At 40.3% G+C, this 26,750-nt stretch overlaps 1 protein-coding gene across 16 annotated transcripts in view; it reads right to left on the bottom strand.

Annotated features, from left to right (window-relative positions):
* The window catches only part of SMAD1 (SMAD family member 1), a 76,821-nt gene extending 51,101 nt beyond the window's left edge, over positions 1-25,720 (bottom strand). The window contains exons 1-3 of one of the 16 annotated variants that reach the window (XM_072724765.1): positions 25,595-25,702; positions 23,728-23,903; positions 22,924-22,991 (exon numbers count right to left, since the gene is read on the bottom strand). The gene's annotated coding sequence lies outside the window, so the exon portion shown is untranslated. The other 15 variants (XM_072724761.1, XM_072724762.1, XM_072724760.1 and 12 more) reach the window with 15 other exon arrangements.
* Positions 25,721-26,750: the final 1,030 nt, after the last annotated feature.

Below are 26,750 nucleotides of genomic sequence, written 5' to 3'. Positions count from 1 at the left end.
CTAAACACTGCAGGAGCCAGCTGGAGGGTGCTCGTCCTGATGCCACCCACACAAATTAAAGTGGCAAGATCACAAACCTTTACGTATAAATGTGCGTAGATGAAACAAAATGCGGACCGATGACTAATTTCTGCCTACTTGAATTAAGCTTTTTTTTTTTTTTTTTGTATACAGGTCAAACAAGCCACTAACCTCCCCATCAGGAACTCAAATGAGTCCATGATAGCATGGCCTTGGCAAGACAACTCATTTTTTTCTGCCGCTTTTTGTACTTCCTGCTTTAGTTTATGTCAAAAGCTAAGTGGCCTTATCAGTTTAAAGTGCAAAATAAAAACATGAGTCAGCAAACAGAGATTTCCTTCCCTCTTCTCCAAATACAAACATTTCACGCGGACACACACACACACACACACACGGCATACATCTAGTGAAGAACTCACCAGAAGCCTTAAAAATACTCTTTTGTTCCAACAACTTTACTTTTACAAGCTTATTCAAAGGAAAGATTCTGAACTAGAAAGATAAAAAGGTCTTACATAAATATTTTCATCAAAGCATTATCTATTTTAGGGGGAAAAGGGTAATAATATCCAATAACTGGAAAACAGTTCAGTAAGCTATGGTACAATCCACTCATGTAGCCCTTAAAAAATTATGTCCATAAGAGGTATGTAACAACTTAGAAAAAAACCTTAAGCACAACATAAAATGGTATATACAGCATAAACAGTTATGTAAATATACCAAAATATTAACAGTGGCTGAGTTTGGAAGGTGGTAATTTCTCTCTCCTACTTTTCTAAACTTTGCAAACATTTAAAGAAAAACTTTAACTTTTGAATTTTAAAATAGCTTCTAGATGCAAATATTGCAAATTGCAAAAACCAAAAATCAATTTCATGAGGTCAAGCCACATACAACCTCTATTTCTAACATCAGGTTGGATGTATAATATGATCTGACGTAGAAATAAAAATACAGTTTAAAACAGGCTCTATATAGGGAGTGTTTCCCTATGGAGTCCTTCCTATGGGAAGGATTTCTATTAGCACTGCCAGAGGTCAAACAAGAAAAATACTCTTATAATACTCCTTTTGACTTGGCTATTTAATTTTGCAACCTACGTGTCATTCCTTAATGTTAAAAGGAAAAAAGCAAAAAATTTTAAAATACCTTAAACTACTATGTAACTTGCTTTATATTTAAAGGAAACCTAATTAGCCAATTGTACAACAATGGACATTTTCTTCATCCTGGCCTCATCTAGTAAAGAAACCAATAATTATCCAACTGTGTGAATAAAAACAAAATACACTATCTGGTGTTCAATATCGTTCAGATCTCAGATTCCCATACAAGTTTTAAAAGAATTATTCTAATTTGTATCTGAAAATACATTTTTTAAAAAAGGGCAGAGAGAGGATAGCTGCCAAGTGGTACAAACCAAGTACCTTTATAAACGGATGAGAGAGACAGGAGACAGGTCAGGACCAAATTAAATGCCCTCCGGAGCTTCAGACTAGTATGGTTTATAATTCTTGCATTGGCATGGAATTCAATGCAGTAGACAAAATAAAGGACTCCACTAAATATTGAGGGAATAATTAAACAATTCAATAAAATAAGGATAAAACATGGTCTCCAAAACGTGACTGGCAAAAAAAAAAAAAAAAAAATCAAAGACTCCTAGTACCTTAAAAAAAAGTAACTGACAGAAGATAAATGGTCTATTGTCAATGAAGCAAGCAACTCACGTTTTCTCTTCCCATTTCTTGTTCTTTGGCTCATTACTCTGTCTTAACTCTAATGGTAAAACAGCATGGCACAAAGATCAAAAGAATCGAGGTACTAAAAGCACAAGGTATTGATTAACTTCACTTTGGAACTGTTTAACAGTTGGATAAGTTATTTCAGAAAAAAAGACTTTACAAAAATTAGTCTATCTATAAAAATGTTTGAACCATTTTTTAGGAAGCAAGCATTTCCAATGAGGATATAAACTGCATATTTCCTGACTTAAACCACTAGTTTTTTTCTTAAACAGATAATCTTGTGAATAAGCGGGAAAAGACTTGAACTCCCAAAGACAGAGCTACACTGGGGATTCAGAGAAATCCTAAGCCAACTGTATGATTTCTGTAGCGTGATAGTTTTTTATCTAAAATGTTTCAACATATACCAAACTAAAATGCCATGGAGATGTAAAATACCCCAGAGATGTGTTGTATAAATAATTGGTGGCAATGTTAGTACTATGGAAAGGTATGTATCATCTATCCTAACTTTCAATTTTAAATAGGATTCAAGGCTTGATAAGAACTCTTGCTTCCTCTGAGATGCTCGTCTAAATTAAAACATCAGAAAGGGCCAAAAAGTGAACATACTAGGGGATCTGTAATGTAACTTTTCATTACTTCATTTTTTTAGCCTACTTGTTTTCATTTGCGTACCCAAGTCAACTGTATACTTTTACCAAAGGGAGAATTGCCAAAACAGATCATGATTCTCAAGAAGAATAAAACAAAGATAACCTAAAAATTCATGACACTCACAGAAACGACAGAATCACAGATGAGTAGACACTACATATTAGGGTTAAAAATGCTTAAAAAGATGAAGGCTGCAAAGAAAAACATTCCAGAGATTCAATGCCAGTAAATATTTTAAAACATAAAGAGCAATCCATCATAAAGCCAAGAATTACAATGAGCTTTGTTGGTTAAGAGTAAGATGGAGAATTCACAAAATGGCAGGAGAAGGTGAGGGGGGGAGAATTATAACGATATTCATTAGACCTAAGTAAAATTAGGCTATGGAGTCAAAAGTCCTGAAGAGTAGGTATCTTCACAAACTTTTGATAGAACTAAATTACATATTACTTAAAAGAGGAACAGGAGACAATCCACATACTGTCTTAGGAGTGCTGAAGTAGAAGCAGCACATACACTCACATTTTGATGTGGAAAAACCATCCAATGAACAATACCTGTGAAAAACAGTAATGAACACAGGTGGAGACAGTACTCTGGAACAAGTAAAATACAACCATAAGCAGTATCAACTCTAAACAGTCCTTAACAGGACACCTGGGTGACTCGGTTAAGCTTCTGCCTTTGGCTCAGGCCATGATCTTGAGGTCCTGGGATCAAGCCTTTTGAGCCAAGCCGAGCTCCCTGCTCAGTAAGAAATCTGCTTCTCTCCCTCTGCTGCTCCCTGCTGCTCATGCTCCTGCGCTCTCTCAAATAAATAAAATCATTAAAAAAAATAAATAGTTCCAAACAAAAGCACACGAGACTATTTATTATACAGCTCCTTAAAGAAAATAATACATCTTTATCCACTCTTAGACCAGAAAAAATAAAGTTTAAATCTGCTATACAAGTATAATGCCATTACAACGAATATCAAAACAGAGACAGATTTTCTCTAGCTATTTTGGTCTCAAACAAATACCCCAAAGTTAAAATACTCTGAATAAGGGGGGAGAATTGTAGAAGAAAATGATGAAAAAAAAAATGAGGATGAACAAAATCTCTCCAACTTTTACAGACCTGAAAGCACTTTTTTTTACTTTTTTTTTTTTTTTTTAATTTATTTATGATAGTCACAGAGAGAGAGAGAGGCAGAGACACAGGCAGAGAGAGAAGCAGGCTCCATGCACCGGGAGCCTGATGTGGGACTCGATCCCGGGTCTCCAGAATCGTGCCCTGGGCCAAAGGCAGGCGCCAAACGGCGGTGCCACCCAGGGATCCCCCTGAAAGCACTTTTTAAACTACCTACTTTGCTGCTGGGAAGCTTATCTAAAAGGAACTCTACCTCGACTGAGTCCTCAGAAAAAGAAAACGTATTTAAACAAATTCCTACGCAAGAAAGTGCTATGAAGATCCACTGGAGATCACAGAATTCTACTGGTCTTAGATCAAAGCAGCAGCAGACTCCTGCCATTACAAACACCCAGAAGTCAAATTTCACCTTACTGAGGTCTCTTATTATTATGCCTTGTTATTGTTCTTTCCAAATACTTCCCAACTTTCTAAACGTGTAACTAATGACATAGAATAATTTGCTGTTTTTTCAGAGATTAATTTTCCAGATCTGGGGCAATATGGGGAGGGAGTGAAGTTGGGAGGGAAGAAAACTCTTGAAAGCTTGTTTTTAGTAGCAAGGCAATGATGCAGGTATTACTACCTTAACACATGGGCTAATAGCCAGTTTCCCAGGCTCTCGGATGTGACTTAGGAGACATGCTAGCAAGAGCTGCGATGTGCTCTCTCAACAGCGTTAACTGAGTGGAAACTGTGGAATCAAAGGAAAGGAGTAATACGTAGACTTTGAATAGCAGCTCACCACTTACCGCGTTTAAGTTCATTGCAAGCTGTGCCATTTCGGCCAGATCATGTCAAAAGTAGCGTCCCTTTGATGAAAATGAAGCAAGGAACTTATGGATGTCACAATGACACAAGACTCTAAAGAGTACAGGACTCTAGTTTACATATTTAGGTGTGCCAGGTATACTCTTCAGTACCTCTCCACTGTGTCAGGAAATTCCTGAAGACAAGAATGCTCTCTGGTTCTGTTCTGCATACACAATTTCTTCCATCCTGACAAACCTAGGCTGCTTATAGAACTGCTCAACTTTTCTTAGTCACAGAGACTCCCTGGAGGATAGCAAGTGTCGGCTCTGTTTCATTTCATTAGATGATTACTTGTTGAATAGATTGAAGGTACTTAGAAGTTTTCTCACTGTCCTCAACTTCAATAAACAAATTTGGCTTATTTGTACATCTCCTTGCAACTTTCCATAAAAGTCGTATGGCATTCTTTAATCCCATTGAATCGCTGCTCTCAAATTCATGCTTGCAATGGAAGACTGTCGTTCAGCTCAGGGTAGCCTTCAAGATATGCAGGCCCTAATTACCTCACTCTGATAAATTTCATCTGTATTCACCTCAACTCAAACACTGGACAAGTGCTCACTCCTTAAACACAGGAGATTGATGACCAGAGACATCAAGAAAAACTCTACCACAGTTTTCTCTTAGAAAAAAGAAAAATACTCTGAGTCACTGTTAAAGTAGAACAGCAATTTCACAGATTGCAAAGAATGCTCAATGTGGTAAATTCCCATAAGTGGTCAGTTATGATTCATCACTAACAAATGAAAAAAATTATTCTTTTTTTAAGATTTTATTTATTCATTCATGAGATGCAGAGAGGGAGAGAGGCAGAGACACAGGCAGAGGGAGAAGCAGGCTTCCTGAGGGGAGCCCAATGTGGGTGGGGCTCAATCCCAAATCCCGGGATCACACCCTGAGCCGAAGGTAGACCCTCAACCGCTGAGCCATCCATGTATCCCGAACAAAATTATTCTAATTGTATTATTACCTTATGTAAGCTCTATATTAGTTGTTTTTACAAACATTATCTCATTGACTCCTATAGCAATCCTTCATGGCATGTATCATTACCTCAATTTTACTAATAAACCTGAGAATTAGAGGTCAAGTAACTTTCTTAAGACTATCTAAGTGGTAGATCTACATTTAAAACAGATAACTACACAGAACAGGTGCTACAGTCCATTAATCAAATTTTTAAAAAAGTAATTCAAATGCCAAATTCACAGATGAAAATGGAGTAGGCTAGAGGAGGGAAAAAAACTGCTCTACTAAAAAAAAAAAGTCCTGCTGTATTTCATTTTTTGGAACATATTTCTCCTTCCCCACTGATCTCACAGGTGCTGTTTATGACAACAAACACATCTGTAGGGGTGAGCTGACATACACAAGGCAGGACAGCTTGAACCCTCTCCCTATATTTAGATCCTTCTGCTCAGGTTTTAATTGAATAATTTAATCAGGACCCTCTAGAAGGGAAACACATCCATATTCATCACAGGCATCAAAGGAAACATCTTTACAAGTTATATCCTTTTACAAACCAACATATGGTCTCACGCCATTCTCCCAATTGTTGAACTCCTCCTCTGGGAAGAACATGGAATTTTATTCCTTTTTATCACTTGAAAAAATCACTTCCCTCCTAATTCAGTAAAACTGGGTGGAGGCCACTTCCTCCACAGGTGAGAGAAATAAAACTTGTTGATCTGTCATTGTCAGGAATTTTAAAGTTAACTATTTATTCCATGTACTTTCAAAATAGAAACAAAAGGCAGGATAAGTCCAAAATAAGAAATCAGGGCACATGTCCCACATTTTCAAATAAAACCCCTACAATTTTTCTGTCATCATAAGATGTTTCTAAATGAGAAAACAAGAGCCCTTCACTTGAGAGTGAAAAAGAGGTATGTTGGAATAGTTGCTTCCACTTAGAAGCTGTACTCTGAACAAAACACCTCTCTGAGCTCCAATTTGCTTTTCCACAAAATTTTAATTCCACCACCAATCCTGCTGGGTTGTTACGAGGCTTAAATATGAACCTATAAAACTGATTTGAAATTAACAACATGCCAGAGAATATAACACATTTTATTAACACAACAGTTTCACAAATAAGGAACTTAATTTTAATACTTTGTACACACAAAAAAACGAAGTTTCCATCCTAGTTTCGCCTGTTCTGTAAAGTTCTAACTTTATAAGAAAGAAAGAAAGAAAGAAAGAAAGAAAGAAAGAAAGAAAGAAAGAAAGAAAGAGGGGGGAAGGGAGAGGCATGGCACGGCACTTAACAAAAAAGACAAAAAGCATATTTTTAAGTCTGTGCCTTCATGAGACCTACACTGCAGTGGTCAGAGAAGGCCTCACTAAGAAGGTGACACTGGAATAGAGCCTAGGAAGGTGATGGATGGGCTGTGCTGTGTGGGGTAAGTGGAGCAGCACACCGGGAGCAGTGGGAAGAGCAAGTGCAAAAACCACAAGACACAGTGCAGGGAGTGAGGACTGAGGTGGGACAAGTAACAAGCGGACACACAGGGAGCCAACCCCCAGGGACATCACAACCCTCACTCTAAACTGAGCTGGGGGCAGCCCAGGTGGCTCAGCAGTTTAGCGCCACCTTCAGCCCAGGGCATGATCCTGGAGCCCCGAGATCCAGTCCCATGTCGGGCTCCCTGCATGGAGCCTGCTTCTCCCTCTGCCTGTGTCTCTGTCTCTCTCTCTGTTTCTCTCATGAATAAATAAAATCTTTAGAAAAAATAAAATAAAATTAATTAATTAAAAAAATAAACTGAGTTGGGAACCACTGGGTTGATGTGAGCAGAGTCTGGCAGGATAATCACGGGTTGGCCCGCTAAAGAATGGAAGTAGGGAGTAGCTGGAGTGGTGATATAGTGGTAGGGGCAGGAGAAAGAACTAGGTAGACGAATTAGGAAGCTACGGCAATTATGGTTTGAGAGGGTCAAAGGTTTGGATCAGTGTGCCAGAACAGTCAGATCTTGGATATATTTTGAAGGTATGGCCATGAACAAATATACTTTATTACTGAAGGAAATAAAGAAGATAATTAACCATAAAGTTGGAGAAATCAGTTTCATTTTTAGACATGCAAAATCCTATATTATGGAACTGTGAGGCTGAGTGTCTGAGGTGGGGTCACAAGTCACTGGAGAAGCAGTCTGAGAATTATCACAGAAACAGTAGAAGGGCATAACGATTGGAAGCTAAAATTTCTTAGGAATGAGGGTGAATGATGGACACTGGGGTGATAAATCACTAACAAGGAAGGAAAGTGAGAGGTATAATCTGACATGATAGTCAAAGCTGGGTGTTTCTATGGAGGATGGTGGAAGAATGGTGTGGTGGTGGCAATGAACTGGACCCTCACTTCCAGGCAGCATGATATGAGGGCTATGAGAGAGAACGGCCACGCCTTGAGACAGCTGCAAGGGAAGTGACATCCTCAGATGAATATACACAAACATATTCATGTTTTAAATAACCCAGATGTTTAACAATAATGGAATGATTAAATAAATTATGGTACATCTGACAATGATGTAACTGTTAAAAAAGAAAAAACAGACTTTCATGTCTAACAGGGAAAGAAAATGATATTGTTAACTGTTCAGTTACAAAAAAACCTGAAAAACAATAATATACAGTATGGTTCCATTTCAAAAACACAAACAGAAACAAAAAATGCACAAATGCACAGGTATAATATACATGCATTTTTAAAGGCCTAGAAGGAAATGCAGGAAACCAAGTAAGCAGTTCCCTCTAGGAGTAAGTTGGAAAGAGGTGAGTGCAGAACATTTTTACTTATAACCAATTACTGTTTTCAATTTTAAAACTCCAAAAATAAAAATAAAGAAAAATCAAGAAGGATAACATTTATTCTACATTGCTCTGTAAGACAGTATTATGACCAAGAGGTGGCAAGATTTATCTTTTTATAAGGAAGAAAATAATTGAAAGTGTTTCTGCACAGAGTGAAAGTATCAGTGTGCTGCGATTTTTAAGAGAAATGTATTCCTGTATACAGAGTTGGAATATATGACTTAATTCCAGGTGAATAGGATATGGATGGGAATGCACTTTTTTATTAAGCAATTCAGCCACATGATCAAAAAGTTCAATTTTACAGAACACATGTTATAACAAAAAATTGTTTTTCTTCCTACTGTAGTCCCTTAGTCCCCTTTCCACTAATAATTCAAATATCCTTCAAACTTTTTAATGCATGAATTTCTTACTAAAAAAAAGTTCACTAAAATATCTTCAAAAACAATTTGGTCCTGTCACTTTCCCAGTGTATAAATCTGTTACTTGAAAGATTGAAATAATTTCTAAAAATCAAAGTTTACACAACCATTGAAAAAAACATTGACATTAGCCATATTTCACTCTCTTCTGCATGACAATCAGTAACAGCCTGTTTTCAATCTGCCAAAAACTAGACAGGACTTACATAGGTTTGCTTGGCAACCTCAGAGAAAAAGAACCTAACAAAACAATAGCAGCCCTCTTCCAGAATAGGACCAGCTCCTGCCAGTTAAGAGTTAAAACAAGCAAATGCAACATCTCCCACTGGGTTAGAGGAAAAATGCTTTGGATAAAGGCAAGTATAACCTACAGAATTAGATGAGAACTGTACCATAAGTCCAGACCTTCTGTGCCAGACATACAGATGGCCAACAGGCACATGAAAACATGCTCGACATCACTACGCATCAGGGAAATGAAAATCAAACCACAAAGAGACACCTAACACCAGTTAGAATGGCTTTTATCAAAAAATTGTCAAAAAGACAAGAAATAACAAATGTTGGTGAGGATATGGAGTAAAAGGAACCCCTGTTGGTGGGAATGTAAATTGGTGTAGTCACTATGGAAAAGAGTATAGAGGTTCCTTAAAAAATTAAAAATAAAAATATCATGTGATCCAGCAATTCTACTAAGGAGTATCTACCTGAGGAAAATGAAAATACTAATTCAAAAAGATATATGCACCCCTATGTACACTGCAACCTGTGTCCAACTATGAATGAATGGATAAGGAAGATGTGGTACACACATACACACAGAGAAATAAGAAAAGAACGAAACCTTGCCATTTGTGACAACGTGGATAGAACTTGAAGGTATTATCCTAAGTGAATTAAGCCCGATGGAGAAAGACAAATACCACAAGATGTCACTTACGTGTTGAATCTAAAAAACAAAACAAAACCCAGACTCACAGACAAAGAGAATAGACTGGTAGTTGCCAAAAGGGATGAAGGTTGGGGGAAGGGGGCAAAATAAGTGGAAGGCATTAAGAAGTACAAACTTCCACTTATAAAACAAATAAATCATGAGGATGTAATACACAGCATGACAGATACAGTCAATATTGTATTAACTTTGTAAGGCGACAGATGGTAACTAGACTTATTGTGGTGACCATTTCATAAGGTATACATACAAATGTCGAATCAGTATGTTGTATACCTGAAGCTAATAATAGCGTACATCAATTATACCACAATGAATTTTTAAAATTAACCATTATTTTTGGAGTATATTATGCTATTAAAGATTTCAATTCCTGGGACGCCTGGGTGGCTCAGCGGTTGGGCGTCTGCCTTCGACCCAAGGTGTGATCCTGGACCCAGGATCAAGTCCCACATCGGGCACCCTGCATTGAGCCTGCTTCTCTATGTCTCTGCCTCTCTCTCTGTGTGTCTCTCATGAATAAATAAATAAAAATAAAAAAATAAAGATTTTAATTCCTTATCACATTTTGTTTACACTAATATTATATACTAATATTTTTATACTATATACCCTGAGAACACAGCAAATTCTACCGAAATGCCTATTCAAGATTCAAATATTGCTGTGGAAAAATCTCTAAGTGGATGATGCAGTTAACCAGAATGGTTTTATTATATTATAAAAATGTATAAAGGCAAACATACCTTATCATGTAAATCTCTCATCTTGAAATTCCTACTATAGGCAATAAACAGCCTTAATAGAACATCAGAAACACACCAATTTGAATACTCCTCAAACTCTCATCACCATCACTACCAACTTCAAAGGGAAGGAGTTATGATGCACATGGTTCAGTGGGTGACATCATATGAGTGCATCCATGGTCTCCATTAATTTTCAACACAGCTCTAGGATTCAAAAAGAATCAAAAATCATCCTCCTATCACTACCACCAACACCACTACTCACAATGAAGCACCAAGCACCATTCTGACACTTTATACCTAGTAACTCTCCTAATCCTTAAAAGAATCCTATTAGGACTACTTTAGGGGTACGTGGGTGGCTTAGTTGGTTTAGCATCTGCCTTCAGCTCAGGTCATGATCGTGGGGTCTCAGGCTGGAGCCCCTCATTGGGGTCCCTGCTTAGTGGGGAGTCTGCTTCTCCCTCTCCATCCCTTCTCATGCTTGCTGTCTTCCTCTCTCTAGTGCTCTCTCTCTCTCTCTCAAATAAATTTTAAAAAAACAAAAGGATTATTTTAGAGATGATGAAACAGAGGTTAAGGAGCTTGCCAAGGCAACCACTCTATCACGCTGCTGCTCCTCCTAAATAACCTCCTCCTGTGTCTCATGCATAAAACAGAACTAGTAAGCAAGGATTTACTTAAAGTTTTGTTTTAGTCCCCCCAATTCCTTCCTTTCCCAACTTATTTTTGCTTTTGTTGTTCTTTCCTTCTTGATAACTTCCCACTTTCCTAGAACACGGGAAACCAAGAGTTTTATCAGGGCAGCAATGACAAAATTAAGTTCATTTTAATATAGAGCCTAAAATAGGGGATCAGAGGTCATAAGCTGTTAACTCAACAAGACATAAGGAAATGCACCATGGCTTTACATCAACAGACCATGTGTTTGTTCAATTCATAATATTCTTTTCTGTTAAGTGTGGGACATTAAAATTAAGCTCCTTTTAAGAAATACATTTACTTTACATTCCAAATAATTATTCTTAGGTTTCTTCACTGAAAACATAAAACGAATCAAAACGAAACTACTGGCTCATTTTTTTTTTTTAAGGTAATACTTTTCTACTCATGCAAATGTAGGGATGGAGAAAATTTAACCATAGGAAAAATATTAAAATATTTATTTTAATGGCTAACACACAGCTGACAGTCACAATGCTGTCTATACCTAGTGGCAAAAAATAATACTCTGAACTCTGGAGAATTTGGGTGAGGGAATGAGGAGCAGAGAGGAAGACAAAGCAAACCGTGTACTGGTATGGCAGAAACATTGGCTGGTGGCACTACCACTTCAGTTCTAATCCGCCTTCTAATCCCCCTTTTCAGGCTCTTGCGAGATTTCTCAATCTTAGCATCATGGGATGTCAAGCAGCATGCATCCCTGCCTTCTACCTACTAGATGCTGGTACAATCACTCTCACCCTGCCTCCCCAACTTGTGACAACCCAAAATTTCTCCAGACATTGGCAGATGAACCATGGCTCTACTCCTCTACACTTTTTCTCTCCTTTTCTCCTTGTAATCTAAGTGCCTCAGGCTTCACTACCTTTATATAGCTCCACTTCTAGACACTAAGACATAAGGAATTCACTGCTGATCTCTGCAAGAATGGAAAAGAGAAAGATGTCAAACATACATATCCTTTCTTCCCATCTCTTTTTCTCCTTGAACAAAAAAAAGCAAGAACAGGGGAGTCTAGGTGGCTCGACTGGTTTTAGATTTTGATTTTAACCCAAATTGTGATCTCAGAGTCCTGGGATTGAGCCCCACATCAGCTCCACGCTCATCAGGGAGTCTGCTTGAGATTCTCTCTCTCCCTCCCTCTGTCTCTGCCTGTTCTCCCTCTTGTGCACACACATGCTAATATAAATAATTCTTTCAAAAAAAAAAAGCAGGAACAAAACAATCAATCCTCAGAATTAACTGGTATGGCTTGAGCACCTACAACAGGTATCACACAGGGCCAAGTGCCTCTAGGTATAAAAGACACAGTTCATACCCACAATGAACTTTAATCAAAATGAAAAAAATTCACTCATCAAGTACCTATTGTGTGCCAAGCCAAAAGTTCTTAATGCTGATGTATATTAAACTTACCTATAATACTTTTATAAGAGCACCCCACCATAACTCTTGAGTAGAATCCCCCCAGAGGCAGATCCATGGATTTCTGTGTTGGTTGTTCAAGTGATTCTGATGTGCAGACAAGGTGAGAATAATCGTGCTACCACACAGATCATAAGACACTGCCTGTGTACCCCCAAGTAATTCGGTCATAATAAAAGCTATTAAAACAAAAGCTAGACTAGACAAGCTAGTTTGTTCTGTTCCTTAAAGTTACAAGAGTTTTAGTATAAGTCTAACATTTATAACCACTGATTCCAACTTTATCAATGGTATAGGACATACCTATGAAGTGTTAATATGGACGCTTAAAAACTCCTGAAGGTCAGGAAGCAAGAGCTCTACCAATTGCATTAGCTTTCTTTCTTAATTCCTTGATTTTGAAAGGCTATCCCAATTATAGGAGAAATATCTTCAAACTAAGAATATGTAACATTAATAATGATGGCTTGTTACTTAACTTTCTTATTATTGTAGTCTCTTCTTACTGATAGACTGTTTCTTCCAGGCAGAAACTGACATACATTTCTCTATCCCTGCTCCTAAACCTAGCAGACACACAACAGGAGCAGGAGCATACAAATTACTTGCTGAACTGATTGATGTGGGCTTAACAAAAGGCAGGACCCCAGAGTGAGGATGCACCTTCTTAAAGGAGCCTTTCCTGGAATACAAATCAACATCACAGCCTGCACAATTTGACAAGACAAAACTCTTCAATGTTTAAATGCAAATAAATGCTATAAATACAGTTTGTGTGCCAATCATCTGAATGTTAATCAAGTTAATTTTGTTCACAGTTAACAGGAAAAACATTTAAAACCAATCAAACATTCCCCCAAGCTTGAACAAACTAAATGGAAATCCTGAGCACACAAACACAAACACAAGGAAAATAAAGAGGGTGTTATTAATCATGCCAGACTGTAAAGCCTGCAATGGGCAAAAAGCAAAACAGGAAGCTATAACAGATGAGATGGCAAGCCATATACAATCTGCCATCCTGGGTTCCAACAGAGACTAAGTGCTAACGCAACATGCACTGCATTTTATTCCCTTTCATGAAAAGCTACAGTGTCTGATAAAATTAAGACCCATTTTCAGGCGTTCATCCAACCTCTCTGGTTCAGCTTTTAAAGAGTCTGAGACTGACCAAGGCATATCAGTTCAGGGTTCCTACTCAGTCTCTCACTTAGAAAACGGAGAAGGGAAAAAAAAGAAAAGAGAAAAGAAAAAAAGAAAAGAGAAGAGAAGAGAAAGAGAAAAAGAGAAAGAGAAAGAGAAAAAGAGAAAGAGAAGAGAAGAGAAAAAGAATAAAGGAAGAAGAAAGGAAGAAAGGAAGAAAGGAAGAAAGAAAGAAAACGGAGGAGGTGGGTATGGGCCCAAGTCATAAGCGTGTAAATGAGATTTAAAGGTGTTTCCCTCCCCTCTCCCAACTTTAAAATATTCATAGATCATCTAAGGGGTACCTGGCTGGCTCATTTGGTAGAACATGCAACTCTTGATCTTGAGATCGTGAGTTCGAGCCCTACACTAGGTACAGAGATTGCTTAAAAAAAAAAAATCTAAAAGAAAGGAGATGGTGAGGCAGAAAATGCTGATGAATAGTTCTACTCTAACAGCTAGGTAAGAACTCAATTAATGCTGAGGTAAGACTAAGTATACTTCAGTCAGGAATGGATCTCACCCACAAGCAGCAGATGTTTTCCTTACAGGCAACATACCAAAAGCCTTTTATATACACTTATGATCATTGTTATCCTTCAGAGAAAATCTGGGAAATTAAATGCCAATGCCTAACTCTTTAAATTCTTTTCATTTTATAAGAACTTCTACTACATGAGAGGACTTTTCTCATTTTGATACCACCTTATAAACTAATTCATTTCAACAATCAAAACCATATTCCAAGACATGTCTCCTATGAATAAGAAAATGCCACTATAAATAGAATCTAATGCTGCAACTCAGGTAGGAGAGAAAGAGGCCCTGAAATGTGCTCTACGAAGCACTGGTGTCTCCAAGGTGCATCAATCATGTCAGTGGATTAAAAAACTGCATATAACTGATAACCCCTAATGGGCTGGGAACACCTCACATTATTCCAAGACCCTGACCCCAAAATCATATATGGAAAGGAGCAGTGTATTATTAAGGAATAAGAGGGAGAAGGCCTGTCTCTTATAACTCTGGCTCATATATATGGTGTACCTCCTAGTAATTTTGCTTTGGCAGCTGGGAAATTTGGGCTTCAATGAAAAAAAAAAAAAACAGTTTTCCCAGGCCGATACTTCCTGGCACACAAAGAATAACTCAATAAAGTAAAAGAGATATCATCCTTACTCCAGTGAAGAATCTGATCAGGACACAGGAGAACCTTTTTTTAATAGCAGTTATCAGCATTTCATGTATGTTTTAAATTATTTGTTCATGTCCTTCACCAATTTCATTTTTTAGGGGTGGTGATTGATTTTTAGAAGTTTCTTAAATAGAACAGAAACTTGCTGCAAATATGTCACCTAAAAAGTTGTATTTATGAGTCCATGTTTGGTTGTTTGTATTTGGCCACATAATTGCTGTCAAATCTATAAAATTTTCCTTTATTGTTTCTGCCTTCCACATTTAAAAGGGCTCTATAGCTGGCTATTAATTACCCTCTCTTGTCTCTTGATAAAATGGCATGAATCAATCTCCCCCTTTCCTTCTGACACTATGATAAGAATCCATGCCAGAATCGTTCTACACTGAGCACAGTGTATTACTCCACTAGAAAAAAAAATGTAACACTAATGAATGCTATAAAAAAAAAAAACCACAGATAAATTTGAATACTTATCTTTAAAAGCTCTGGGCAATTTAAGTAACTTCTTTAAATCATTAAGCAGCATTCTTCTCTTAGTTCAATTACCATATTTTTCTCAAAAACCTTTATCTACAATTATCAGGGAAATGCTCCATCTACAAATTCCCAAACTTGATATTTCAAATTTCATTACCAGGATTCCCATTGCTTAACTCTTCTCAATTCATTTAAGTCCATTAGACTCCTTATAACCTGTGACCCTTAATCTAGATTGGATTCAATACGGCTCTTATTAACATTCTAGATTCTAAAGTCACATTAATTTTTACAAACAGCTAACGTTGGGCAGCACGGGTGGCTCAGCGGTTTAGCACCGCCTACAGCCCAGGGCGTGATCCTGGAGACCCGGGATCAGGCTCCCTGCATGGAGCCTGCTTCTCCCTCTGCCTGTGTCTCTGCTTCTGTCTCTGTCTCTCTCTCTCTCTCTCGATTAAATAAATAAAACCTTAAAAAAACAAAAAAAAAGCTAACATTTTCTGAATGCTTATAATACACCAAATCCTACACTGACATAAATGCACCTCCCCTCTCTCCCTTTTGACCACCTCTGAAACCAGGAACTATACAATTGATGGCTAAGTCATATCTAATTGACAGGGTTTTTTTTCCCCTCAAGTAGTACATGAAATAGTGCGATGAAATAATTAGCATCTTAGATTAGATGAAATATGAAAGTATAACTCATTTCATCTTCCTATCGATCCTGAGGCTGATACTATTATATCTCTATTTTTCAGATGAGGACAAGCGAGGTACCAAAGCGAATGATAGCTTCAGCTTCCCCCAAAGCTATAAAAAGCAAGTAAGTCTTCAGGCTTAGCCTGAAATCCAGCCAATCTGACTCTAGAGCCTCGTCTCTTAACTGATTTCTATGGCTAGGCCAGAATCCTCTTTGCCAACATTTCTCTCCTATCTAACTATCAGGCCATCAAGTTACCCCAGAAAGTAACAATAACCTAGTTCACAGCCACATCAAACTTCCCACCAGGCTTTGCCCTTGCTGCTTAGACTTTGAATTTTCCAGATACCCTGGCACACTACCTACAACGGTTCTTTCGAAACTTCTGCATTATTCTTCCAGTACCATTTGCTAAGTCGTCCACCTCACCATGCCGGTGAAGGGGCTCGCCTCCCACACCACTAGGAAAGTCAGGGCAAGCTGGCACACACTCCATCATCTCCTTTCTTCTAACTCAGACTCCATTCTGCTTCTTTCTCAGACAACTCTCCCTCCTTACCGTGGTTAATATTTTGTCACCTGTGCTTCAGATCACTAATTCCATCATCTTTAATTGCTCTCTGTCCATTAACTTCTTTGCTTCAACTTCGGAATCAACGCAATGGCATCTATTCTGAAATATAAGTCACGCATGCAAGGGCTTTTGAGAATCTACTTCTCATTTGTTAATATGTTCTGCATCTCTTCATACCTCCATTCACTTCATTACCCTGACCTTTTCTCCTTTGCCATAAACCATACAACATTTTCCCACTCTGTACCTCCTTCTGGAATCTCTCTTCTCTAGACTTTTTGGGTTCGCTGCTCCTCTGACCCCACATCCTTCTTCCAGTTTCTTCTTCCAACCACTTCAAACATGCCTCTTCCTTCTACTAATTCCCAATTGTGGACTTAAGACTCAACCCACCAGCTCTTTCTTTTCCATGGTGTCCTCAGAATACGTATCCATTCTTAGTGGTTTAACCATCATTTCCAGGAGGACTCCTAAGAATCTACATGTGAAGTGAAGCTCTAAGCCCTTCCCGAAGCTTTGGTTATAGATCTCCAACTGGCCTAGAGGATATTTGTACTTAGATATCCCACCTTAATTTGACATTCAATCTCTATTCCTTCCACAACCAGTTCTTCCTTATTCTTATGAAAAGACTTTATTAGGGCACCTGGGAGGCTCAGTTAAAAAAAGACTTAACATTAATTTTCTAGTCACTCTGATTAGAAACAAGAATACTCTCTGATACCTCTCTCCCATTACTCTATAGCCAAATAATCACCAACTGTTTTTTTGCTCACAAAACCCATCTCATACCACATAGGTAACTAAATAGCTTTCCTATTATTCTCCTGGCATCCAGGCCCTACTTTCTCCAATCCTCACTGCACGTTCCCCTTCACTGACTTCCCAATGCTTTCTTATTCTGGCCCTGTACTCAAATTCTCACCCCAACTTAACCTTTTGAATGTGTCTTCCACCTCAGCATACTGAGCCCCATCGGGAATAGCCCCTGTGGTGAGGCAGGGCTGCTCACTAGCCACTAGATCTGTGCTGTCCAACAGGATAGCCACAGGATAAACAGTTTGTTATGTTTAAATATAACATAATAAAAATTAAAAAATGCAACTCCCTTCAGTTGCACTGGCCACATTTTAAGTGCCACTATGGCTAGCAGGTATTATACTGGACAGCGTAGATAGCAAACATCTCTATCACTGCAGAAAGTTCTGCTGGGACAGTCCTGCTGTAGAGATCCTCAGCACTCATGCTTAGCCTCCCTGGTCTCCCGTATCACTGTGCTACCTAGGATGTTTCTCCCTCCTACCTATGCCAATCTACATGTCCTTCCATACCACAATGGCCTCGTGTGAGTTGTTTGTCCAACTTCCTCCTACATTATCTTGTAACAACTCTTTCAATGTTGTTTTATTCAATTTTTCATTTTTGTGTGTCTTCTAATTATTGAGCCACTCAGAACTAACAAATATTCAAGGGAATAAATGAAGTGTATACTCACTATAATACTGCATCAAAATTATCAAATTAATGGTATATGTAATACCCCTCCTTCCATCAAAAAAGATGTTTTCTTTCAATCTAAGCAAATAAAATATCATGCATTTAGCTAACTAAACTACTTAATTCCTAATTATAATACTTAAAAGATAATTAGTTCCCCCCCCTTTTTTTTTGCTTGTGGTGTTTGAAACCAAAAGAAAAAAAAACTTAAAGGTCTGAAATACTTCCACTTTGCGTAAGTACACCGCAAAGAAACCACAAAAGATAGACAAGGAAAGGAAAATGATTGAACAGTTTAAGTAACTATACCCTAACTATCTGAGATTATAGGAAAAAAATATAGTACAGCTAACCTAAAATTAAGGAGAAACTACAAATAAAGCATTTAAAAATTATGTATATAAATATATTTTTGAATCAATAGCTAGACCCCTCTATCCTCCTTTTTGTAAATATGACATAGTAAATACTTATTTATATTCTGAGCTCAACAGCATATAGATACATAATTAACTGCTGTACATATGTGTTCTTTCTTTAAATTCAGGATTATTGTCTAAAGAAAATTAGTTAAGAAACCAATCCACCACACCATGGACCTGGGATCTTAACAAGGGAACAAAGCTCCTGATCTGAATACTAGAACTGAGCAGGGATTCAGGGGAAATGGCCAGGTAAGGATTCCCTCAAACCTTCAAAAGTTGGATGCTTTATTTTCAAGAGGGAGTCTTGACAGGAGTTCTGATTTGAGCTTCTAACAAAAACTGTAAAGATGTAAAATTGCTCAAATACTGCAGTTCCCAGCACCTTCCTTGAACTCTGATGTGATCACTGGAGTTGAACTATTTATGAAAGTCTTGACATTTTCTGTCTAAAAAATAGCCTCTTTTACATAAACGAATGTTCTACAGACCTGTTCATTTCTGCTAATCAGCCAGCAATTAGCTGTAAATGTTACTTTTTCAACTGACAGGACTTGTTGTACATCTCTAAAATTGACTCCATCTTAATAATGCATACCAAAATGAGAATTTTAATTTAGATTTTAAGCTACATTCATGCTACTTCGCTTTGCCTTTTTTTTTTTTTTTTTTTTTAAAGAAGTTCCTCCGGACTGTAAAAAATATTTCAGGTGTTTTTGCTGCAAATCAGGTGACAAATCACCACTATCTGCACTACCAGGTAATAGCAGAAAAGGAATATAGAGCCAAGAGGTTTAAGTTTGGAGGCAAAAGGTGATGCCCCTATTTGTTATCAAAGCATCCCCTGCTAATCTCAGTACAAAAAGTAAAACCAGAGCTCCCCAGTTGTTGAACACAACAAAGTGCTGGGAGAGTGGCATGCCTGGAGAGGACATGGAAGCTCTTTGTCCCTTCCTCTGTATCTTGCCCTGTGCACTTCTTCCATCTGGCTATTCCTGAGTTGAATCCTTTATAATAAACCAGTAGTCTGATAGAGAAAGAGAGAAAGAGAGAAAGAAAAAAGAACAGTAAAACCACACTTAAAAGTACCATTACAGAGGACACTTCATCAGTCTCATTTTATGATTTAACATCAAATTCCTCTACCCTCTGCATGTAAATTATCCTTCTCCTCAGACCTTTCCAATTCTCTCCCTAGTATCTACTGGCTGCTTCCTTAAATACTCCAAACTTTAGCTTTTGGTTAAGAATGGGATTTCTTTTTGAGAGTCAAGAGAGAAAATTCATATAGCAGAACTGCCTGATTTAATGTGATCTTTGTACAATCTTGGATCTCCCATTTTCTAGAAAGGTCCCACTGATTACATGAGACACAGAAATTTTCTTTTCCATCTCTAAAATGAAAAAAAAAAGTCAATTTTAATCTGTAAAAAACATCTCTTGGAGGTGGGCAGACTTGATTCCTATTCATCTAAATGGTTAGGTACACAGAAGTCAATACCATGCCAAAAATTCTTTCCTCCCCTCCCCAAATTACGCTGGATATGCTCAGACCAAAGCCTTAGGAACAGAGTGAGTATAACAGGAAAGGTTAAACAAATGAGAACTCAACAACAATAAGAGTGATCCGGGTTCTGGCTTTCTCTCTTCTTGTTACTTAGGTGGATGACTCTAGGCCAATCAGCAATCTTCTCTGGGCCTCAGATTGCTCAACTTGATGTGAACTAACGGGATTAGGAAATCTTCAAAGCAGCTTTTAACACTAAATATCTCTATTCTCTACAAAGGAAATTACACTCTCAATGTTTATGAATGCACTTGGCAAGGCTGCCCCATGGATGTCCTTCACCTGAAATATCATGCAACTTGGGTACTTGTGTATACAAGCTCACCAGGGAATATAAACATCTTTGGATTGGAGGATGGGAATGACCAGATATTGGATCCATGGTTTCATCAGATTCTTAAACAGCCTGACCAAAAAAAGAGTAACTGCAAGACTACACAAAAGTAGAGATTAAATGTGGAAAAAAATTTCCATGATTGGCCATGAACTGTTTTCATCTCAAAGTACAGTGTTCAGCAGCTAAGAAAGACTAATTTTGATGAGATAAACTGTACTACTAGAACTTTTCACTACCATCAGCTTGTAATATCACAAGAAACACACAAGGGAAAGTGGCAGGAATTATTCAGAAAAGCAGAGATGAATATAATTCAGCTTTGAAATGCATTACTTTTTTGTCAGATTTATTCTTCTAATTATGTTCTGCTTAGATACTGTATAATGTAAACATTATGTTTTTTCTTAAGCACGCAAAATAAGACAACACAAGAAGACAGCCTAGAAAAGCACAACAGAGGGCAGATTTGTCTAAAAACCTAAAAAATGTCTATACTGGAATGGTAAAGCCCAGAACAATGAATATTGGAATATTCTAGACAGAATATACATATAAATATACATTTAAAAAATATATATACATACATAGTTAAAAGTGAGGTTCTAGAGTCAAATTGTCTGTCATATCCCAGGTAAGATTATAAATCATAATCACTCACTAGTTATATGGCCTGAGGCAAGACACTGAATCATTCTGAACTCAAATTTCTTTGCCTGTAAAATGTGATAACAGTACTTAGGTAAGTTTTGGGGCTTAAAAAAGGTATGAGCATGGTATCGACTTTTGTGTACCTAACCATTATGATAAATATGATCCAGAGAAAAATCAACCTCATTTCATCCCGTACTTCAATTATCATTTCCAAACTTTCTTTTTTGAAAGATTCATTTATTTATTTATGATAGACATAGAGAGAGAGAAAGAGGCAGAGACACAGGAGGAGGGAGAAGTAGACTCCATGCCGGGAGCCCGACGTGGGACTCGATCCCAGGACTCCAGGATCACGCCCTGGGCCAAAGGCAGGCGCTAAACCGCTGAGCCACCCAGGGATCCCCTCCAAATTGTTTTTTATTTTATCAAGAGCAAGTAGTAGGTGGAAAAATTAATGATACATCTCCTTTTCCTGACCCCACAAGCTCATTAGAAGTAGTAAGCAGAGAAGTAGCTGAAAGAGTAGAAAGGAAAAGAAGTAAAAGTCCTAGAGCAGCCCTGTCCAGCAGACCCTTCTGTGATAACGGAAATGTTCCACATACATTGTCCAATAGGGTAGCCCCAAGCCACATGTGGCTAGTTCTACTGAGAAAATAAATTTTAATTTTACTAACATTTAAATACTGATATATAGCTATAGCTGTTTTATTGGATAGTACCTCCCCAGATGACCCATAAACTGAATAAAGATTGCCAGAAATTTCAACAAAAAACAAGAGTCTTCTTTTCCTAAATTGTTCCTATGTTCAATTCAAATATCTTTGCTTTCAGTGGAGACCTGGTAACTGTGGCTAGTTAAGAAAAAACATGCCAACTGATACATCAATACAGTGCAACTCAGTGCTAATGACAGGACCAGAGATAAGAAGTATGTGGTCCTCTGATATTTTAGAAAGTCCCTAAGACCACGTTAAATTCAAGCTCATATGAAGCCTGGTTCACTATAAGAGCTGCAAAAGTTCTTATCAGAACCCCCAATGCATCTGTTTCTCCACTACCAAACGTAAAGCTACTTAGACAATGCAGATTGAACATCCTTTCATTTATTTTAAATTTCTTCAGAAATTCAGAGTTCTGTAAGCCTTTCCCTCTTTCAGAAACACTTGGGTTCCTGGTCAGCTCAGCCTTTCCACTATAAACAAAATCCATGTACCACCCATATCTGAAGTATAACGCCAGACTCCTGCTTAGCTGCCCCTGTAATATGGTTTAATTATGATGACTGAACTAATAGGCTGACATCATAGACTTTTACAGGCTGACCCCATGTCATCCTGATGTATCATTTTGCACCAGTTCAGTGCTGTAAATCAATTTAAGATCTCAAGCAGGTTGAAAAGGCTGGTAATGATGCTTTCTCTGCTGTCTCTGGAGACTCTACATTATACACAACTTACATTATTTATAAAGCCTCAATGATGCCTCCATTAGCCTTGTAAGGCTACACAAATGAGATCTTTTATACACACACAACTTGGCCTTGATTATGTAGGTGACTACAGCTTAAACATAGTCATCTAATTACACCCCAGTTTCTTCTTTTTCTTATCTAACCAAGTCATTAAATTTTATCTTTAGCCCAGAATTACTATAAATCAGAATCACAAACTGAAATTTAGTTTTTAACTAACAAATGTATGGGGGTGGGGGGTGGGGGATGAGACTGACATAATGCTTCAATGAATTTCGTAGGGAAAAATTTACTTAAATTCCAAGAATGTAAGAGGTTAACATTTTCAAATACCTATAAAATGGTCATTTCTCTAAAATGCAAAGGTCATCCACTCTTCAAGGGTATAAAACCAATGGATACTGCAAAAAGGAAAAACGTATTTGGTTACATACCTATGGTCGGAGGGGTCAAAACTAAATCAAGGACAAATCCCTACACTCAGAAGAAACCCGATCTTGTCTGGATCCTCCAGAGGCTCTGGCATCACCCACTTCTAGAAAATCATCTCTCACGACCCTGGTTACAGTTTCCTAAGAATTGCAGTATCACACAAATGTACACCACCTGCAGAGAAATATCAAGTAACTGCAAATGGGAAAGAGAGAGGGAGTACGACAACCACCTTAATCATTTCAGCATAGGTAGGCCTGGCACCTACATCAGAAGAACACTGATGCAAAATATTTATACTACTTGAAAATGCTGGGTCCCTGAACATGGGTCCTGTCACTACCTTTTTTTTTTTTTTTTTTTTTTTGAAACAGTGGTTCCAATACAGCTCACATACTTCCAATAAAACGTAAAGTGGTAATTATAAACAACATGAAAAGTCAATAGGGGCCGAGAACAGTTTTCTTATTGTGTTACTGAACCTAAGCATGTTATCACCACGGGCAAGGAGAGCAAGAAATGCTCTGAAACGAAGGCATTCTGAGATTTAGGTGCTAAGAGTTCCAGCAACAGGATGACAGAGTGACATCATGCAACTTCTGTATCATTCCACATGCTTTGAAACTTCGGATACAATGGAAAAGAAGAGAACAGGAAGGGAAGAGGGGAAGAGGGGGAGGGAAGGCCGGTTGCCACAGCACTCACGAAAACGATGCTTTTCTCAAGAAGATGGTTCTGAGACGTGCCTCGATTTTCAGAAGGGAAGCGTCTCACGGGCGGTCTTGCACAGTAGATGGGAAAACCGTATGAGCCTCAAAATAAACAAAAGCCGCAGCTACTGTAGTTGTGGGATCCGGCAGGCGTTGGTTCCTCCTCCCTTCCTAAAGCGCATCAAGGAAACGTTCTCCCTTTAAGCCTTCGTGTGTAGGAAGCAACTAGAAAAACAAGCCCACGTCGGTCTCGCTCACACCCACTCCCCCCACCGTCCTCCAGCCACCAGCCCGAGAAACACTAACAAAGGCGGCGAGCGGAGTAAATGAACAGTTGTTCAACAGCGAACTCACAAATACACATGCAGTGAGGCAATCGGATCCGGTAAAGGGAAAGGAATGAGACGACTCTTGGAGGCGCACGGGGTGTAGGCGGAAGAGAGGAGGGAAAAAAAAAAAAAAAAAATACGCGCCGCCGCCAAGCCTTTGAATAAATTAGAGGGAATTTCGGTGCGAACTTTCCTTGACCTCGACCCCCAAGAGGCTCGCTGGGGCAGGGAAAGGACCCGGTGCGGGATGCGGAGGCGCGCGGGCCCCCGGGGGCCCCTGGACCGGCCCCGCTCGGCCGGCGCCGACCGCGCAGAGGGCAGCGCCCCGCGGCCGCCCCCCCAGCCGCCCCCCAGCTCCCGCAAGGGTCGCCCGGGCCGGCGGGACACAATGGGGCCGCGGGCGGCGCGCACGGGCCTCGGCCCGGCTGCGGAAAGGGAAAGAGATCGCGGAGCGGGCGGAGGGAAGAGGGCGGGAGCGCAGGTCCCGCGGCGGCCGGCGCCGGGGAGAGGCTCGGGCGGAGGAGCGCGGCTTCCCCACCGCAGAGCCAACAAAGACGCGAGGAGGACGGCGCCGAGCCCCGCCTGGCCGGCTGGGCGCCTCGGCAGGAGGCGGTGGCAGGTCCGCTCCTCGGAGCGGCCGGGAGGCGCCATCATGGGGGGGGCCGGTCCGCCCCACGCGGGGAAGAGCCCCCTGCCCGCCGCGGCCCGCGTCACCGGCCCCGCGTAGCCGCGGCAGCCCGCGGGCCCGCGCTCACCCCACGGGAGGCGGCGGCGGCGCTGCAAAGCGCTGGGCGCCGAAGGAGGGCGGGACGCGGCCAAGGAGAAAGTTGGGTTCGGGTCTGTTTCGTTTTACCGGGTTGGCGGCGCGCCCGTCCGCGCGGGCGCACGAGGGGCCGGACGAGCGGGGTCCCGCGGCCCCGGTCCGGCCGGCGGGGCGCTGCGCTCGCAGGGTGCCTCCCCGCGCCTCGGCCCGGGCTCGGCCGCTCGGCCTCTGCTTCCTCCGCCCGCCCGCCCGCCCGCCCGCTCGCTCCCGGAGCCTGGATTGATCTGGTCGCGCTGGCGTCAGGGAGTCGGAGCCGCCCAGCCTCCACTCCGCGGCTGCCAACAGCCGGCGCACTCGCCCGCCCGCCCGCACGCTCGCTCGCTCGCCTGCTCACACGCGCACCCGCGCGCCGCCGCCGCCGCCGCCGCCGCCCCCGCCGCCGCCGCCGCGCGACCAGGGATCCTCTCCAAATTCCCGGCCGCTTAGCGCGAGCGCGGGGCCGCGGGGCCGCGGGGCCCGCCACCTCCCTGCGCCCGCCTCCCCCAGCCCGCCCCCGGCCCCACGCCCCGTTTACTCCAAGGAGAAGAACCCAGCCTTCTGGCCCCTGCTTCCTGGAGTCCCGGCGGAGCGGACGCGCTGCGTTATCCCCCCGTGAAGTTCGACGTTTAGTCTTTTTTAGTTTCTGAACGACTCATCGGCCGTCTGCCGCGCCCTCCGAACGCCACCAGCGCACCCGCGGAGCGCAGCTCTGACCATTCTCTTTCTCTGACCTCTTCTTTTCATGTCCAGTTTCCATTGCCCTTCGCTTCTGCATGCCCCAGAAGTTGCACGGACCCAGAATCGGACAGCCTAGTGCTACCGCATGTGCTTACACCCGCATCAATGTTTCGTGTTTTGGGCCAGTTCAGTGTGTGATGCCTTGAGTGGGTAACGTGGTTGTTCTAAGTAATGGCAGATGCCACAATGGAACTCGACTTTTGGTCCAATTTCTATCATCTTTTTATATGACACCAACCCCCTAAAATAAAAACAGGCTGGCTCGCATCTAACCTGATCTGCATTGGGATCCCTGGGTGGCGCAGTGGTTTGGCGCCTGCCTTTGGCCCAGGGCGCGATCCTGGAGACCCGGGATCGAATCCCACGTCGGGCTCCCGGTGCATGGAGCCTGCTTCTCCCTCCGCCTGTGTCTCTGCCCCCCTCTCTCTCTCTCTCTCTCTCTCTCTCTCTCTGTGACTATCATAAAAAAAAAAAAAAATTAACCTGATCTGCATCGACATCGAACATATCTTTTGTAAGAATTAATTTTTCCCTTGGCTAGCTCTCTGGAAGCTGGCATGAAATCTTGGATAATTACCATAATGTTGAGTTATGTTTAGAGAGGAATAATTACTCTGAGGAATAAATTTCTCACGAACTCAAAGAACCATTACCACCAATATAAAGAAAATACCAAAGACCGAAGTCAGTTAATGGTACTCTCCAATTGTTCATGCACCTTTACGTGTCCACATTCTATTTTAAATTCATAGTTCTTAATTTATTTCTGCATTCCATGTTTAATTATTCAAAAGAAATGCAACAAGCCCCATAAGACATACAACACTTTGTAAATTATAGATCAGAATATCTCAGCTCATCTCTTTGTTAAGCTAGTTGAGCACTTACGGGTCAAGTCTTGGGCCTCATCTTATTTTCCCTAAAAGCAGCATTTGACACAGTTCATCATTCTCTGCTCCTTGAAACAACAGCTGGCCTGAGCCTTGTGAAATGCCACTCAGATCAGGTCACTCCTCTGCTCAAAACCCTTCCCTGATAAATAGAATGTGCTGTATACACAATGGAACATTATTCAGTCATTAACAAGAATGAGATACTGACACATGCTGCATGAATGAACCTGGAAAATATTGTATCACATGAAAGAGG

The sequence above is a fragment of the Vulpes vulpes genome, chromosome 10 (assembly GCF_048418805.1).
Source record: "Vulpes vulpes isolate BD-2025 chromosome 10, VulVul3, whole genome shotgun sequence".
In the NCBI taxonomy this organism is placed as follows: Eukaryota; Metazoa; Chordata; class Mammalia; order Carnivora; family Canidae; genus Vulpes; species Vulpes vulpes.
The sequence above is the reverse complement of the archived record's forward strand: the minus strand, read 5'-3'. Positions and strand labels throughout refer to the sequence as shown.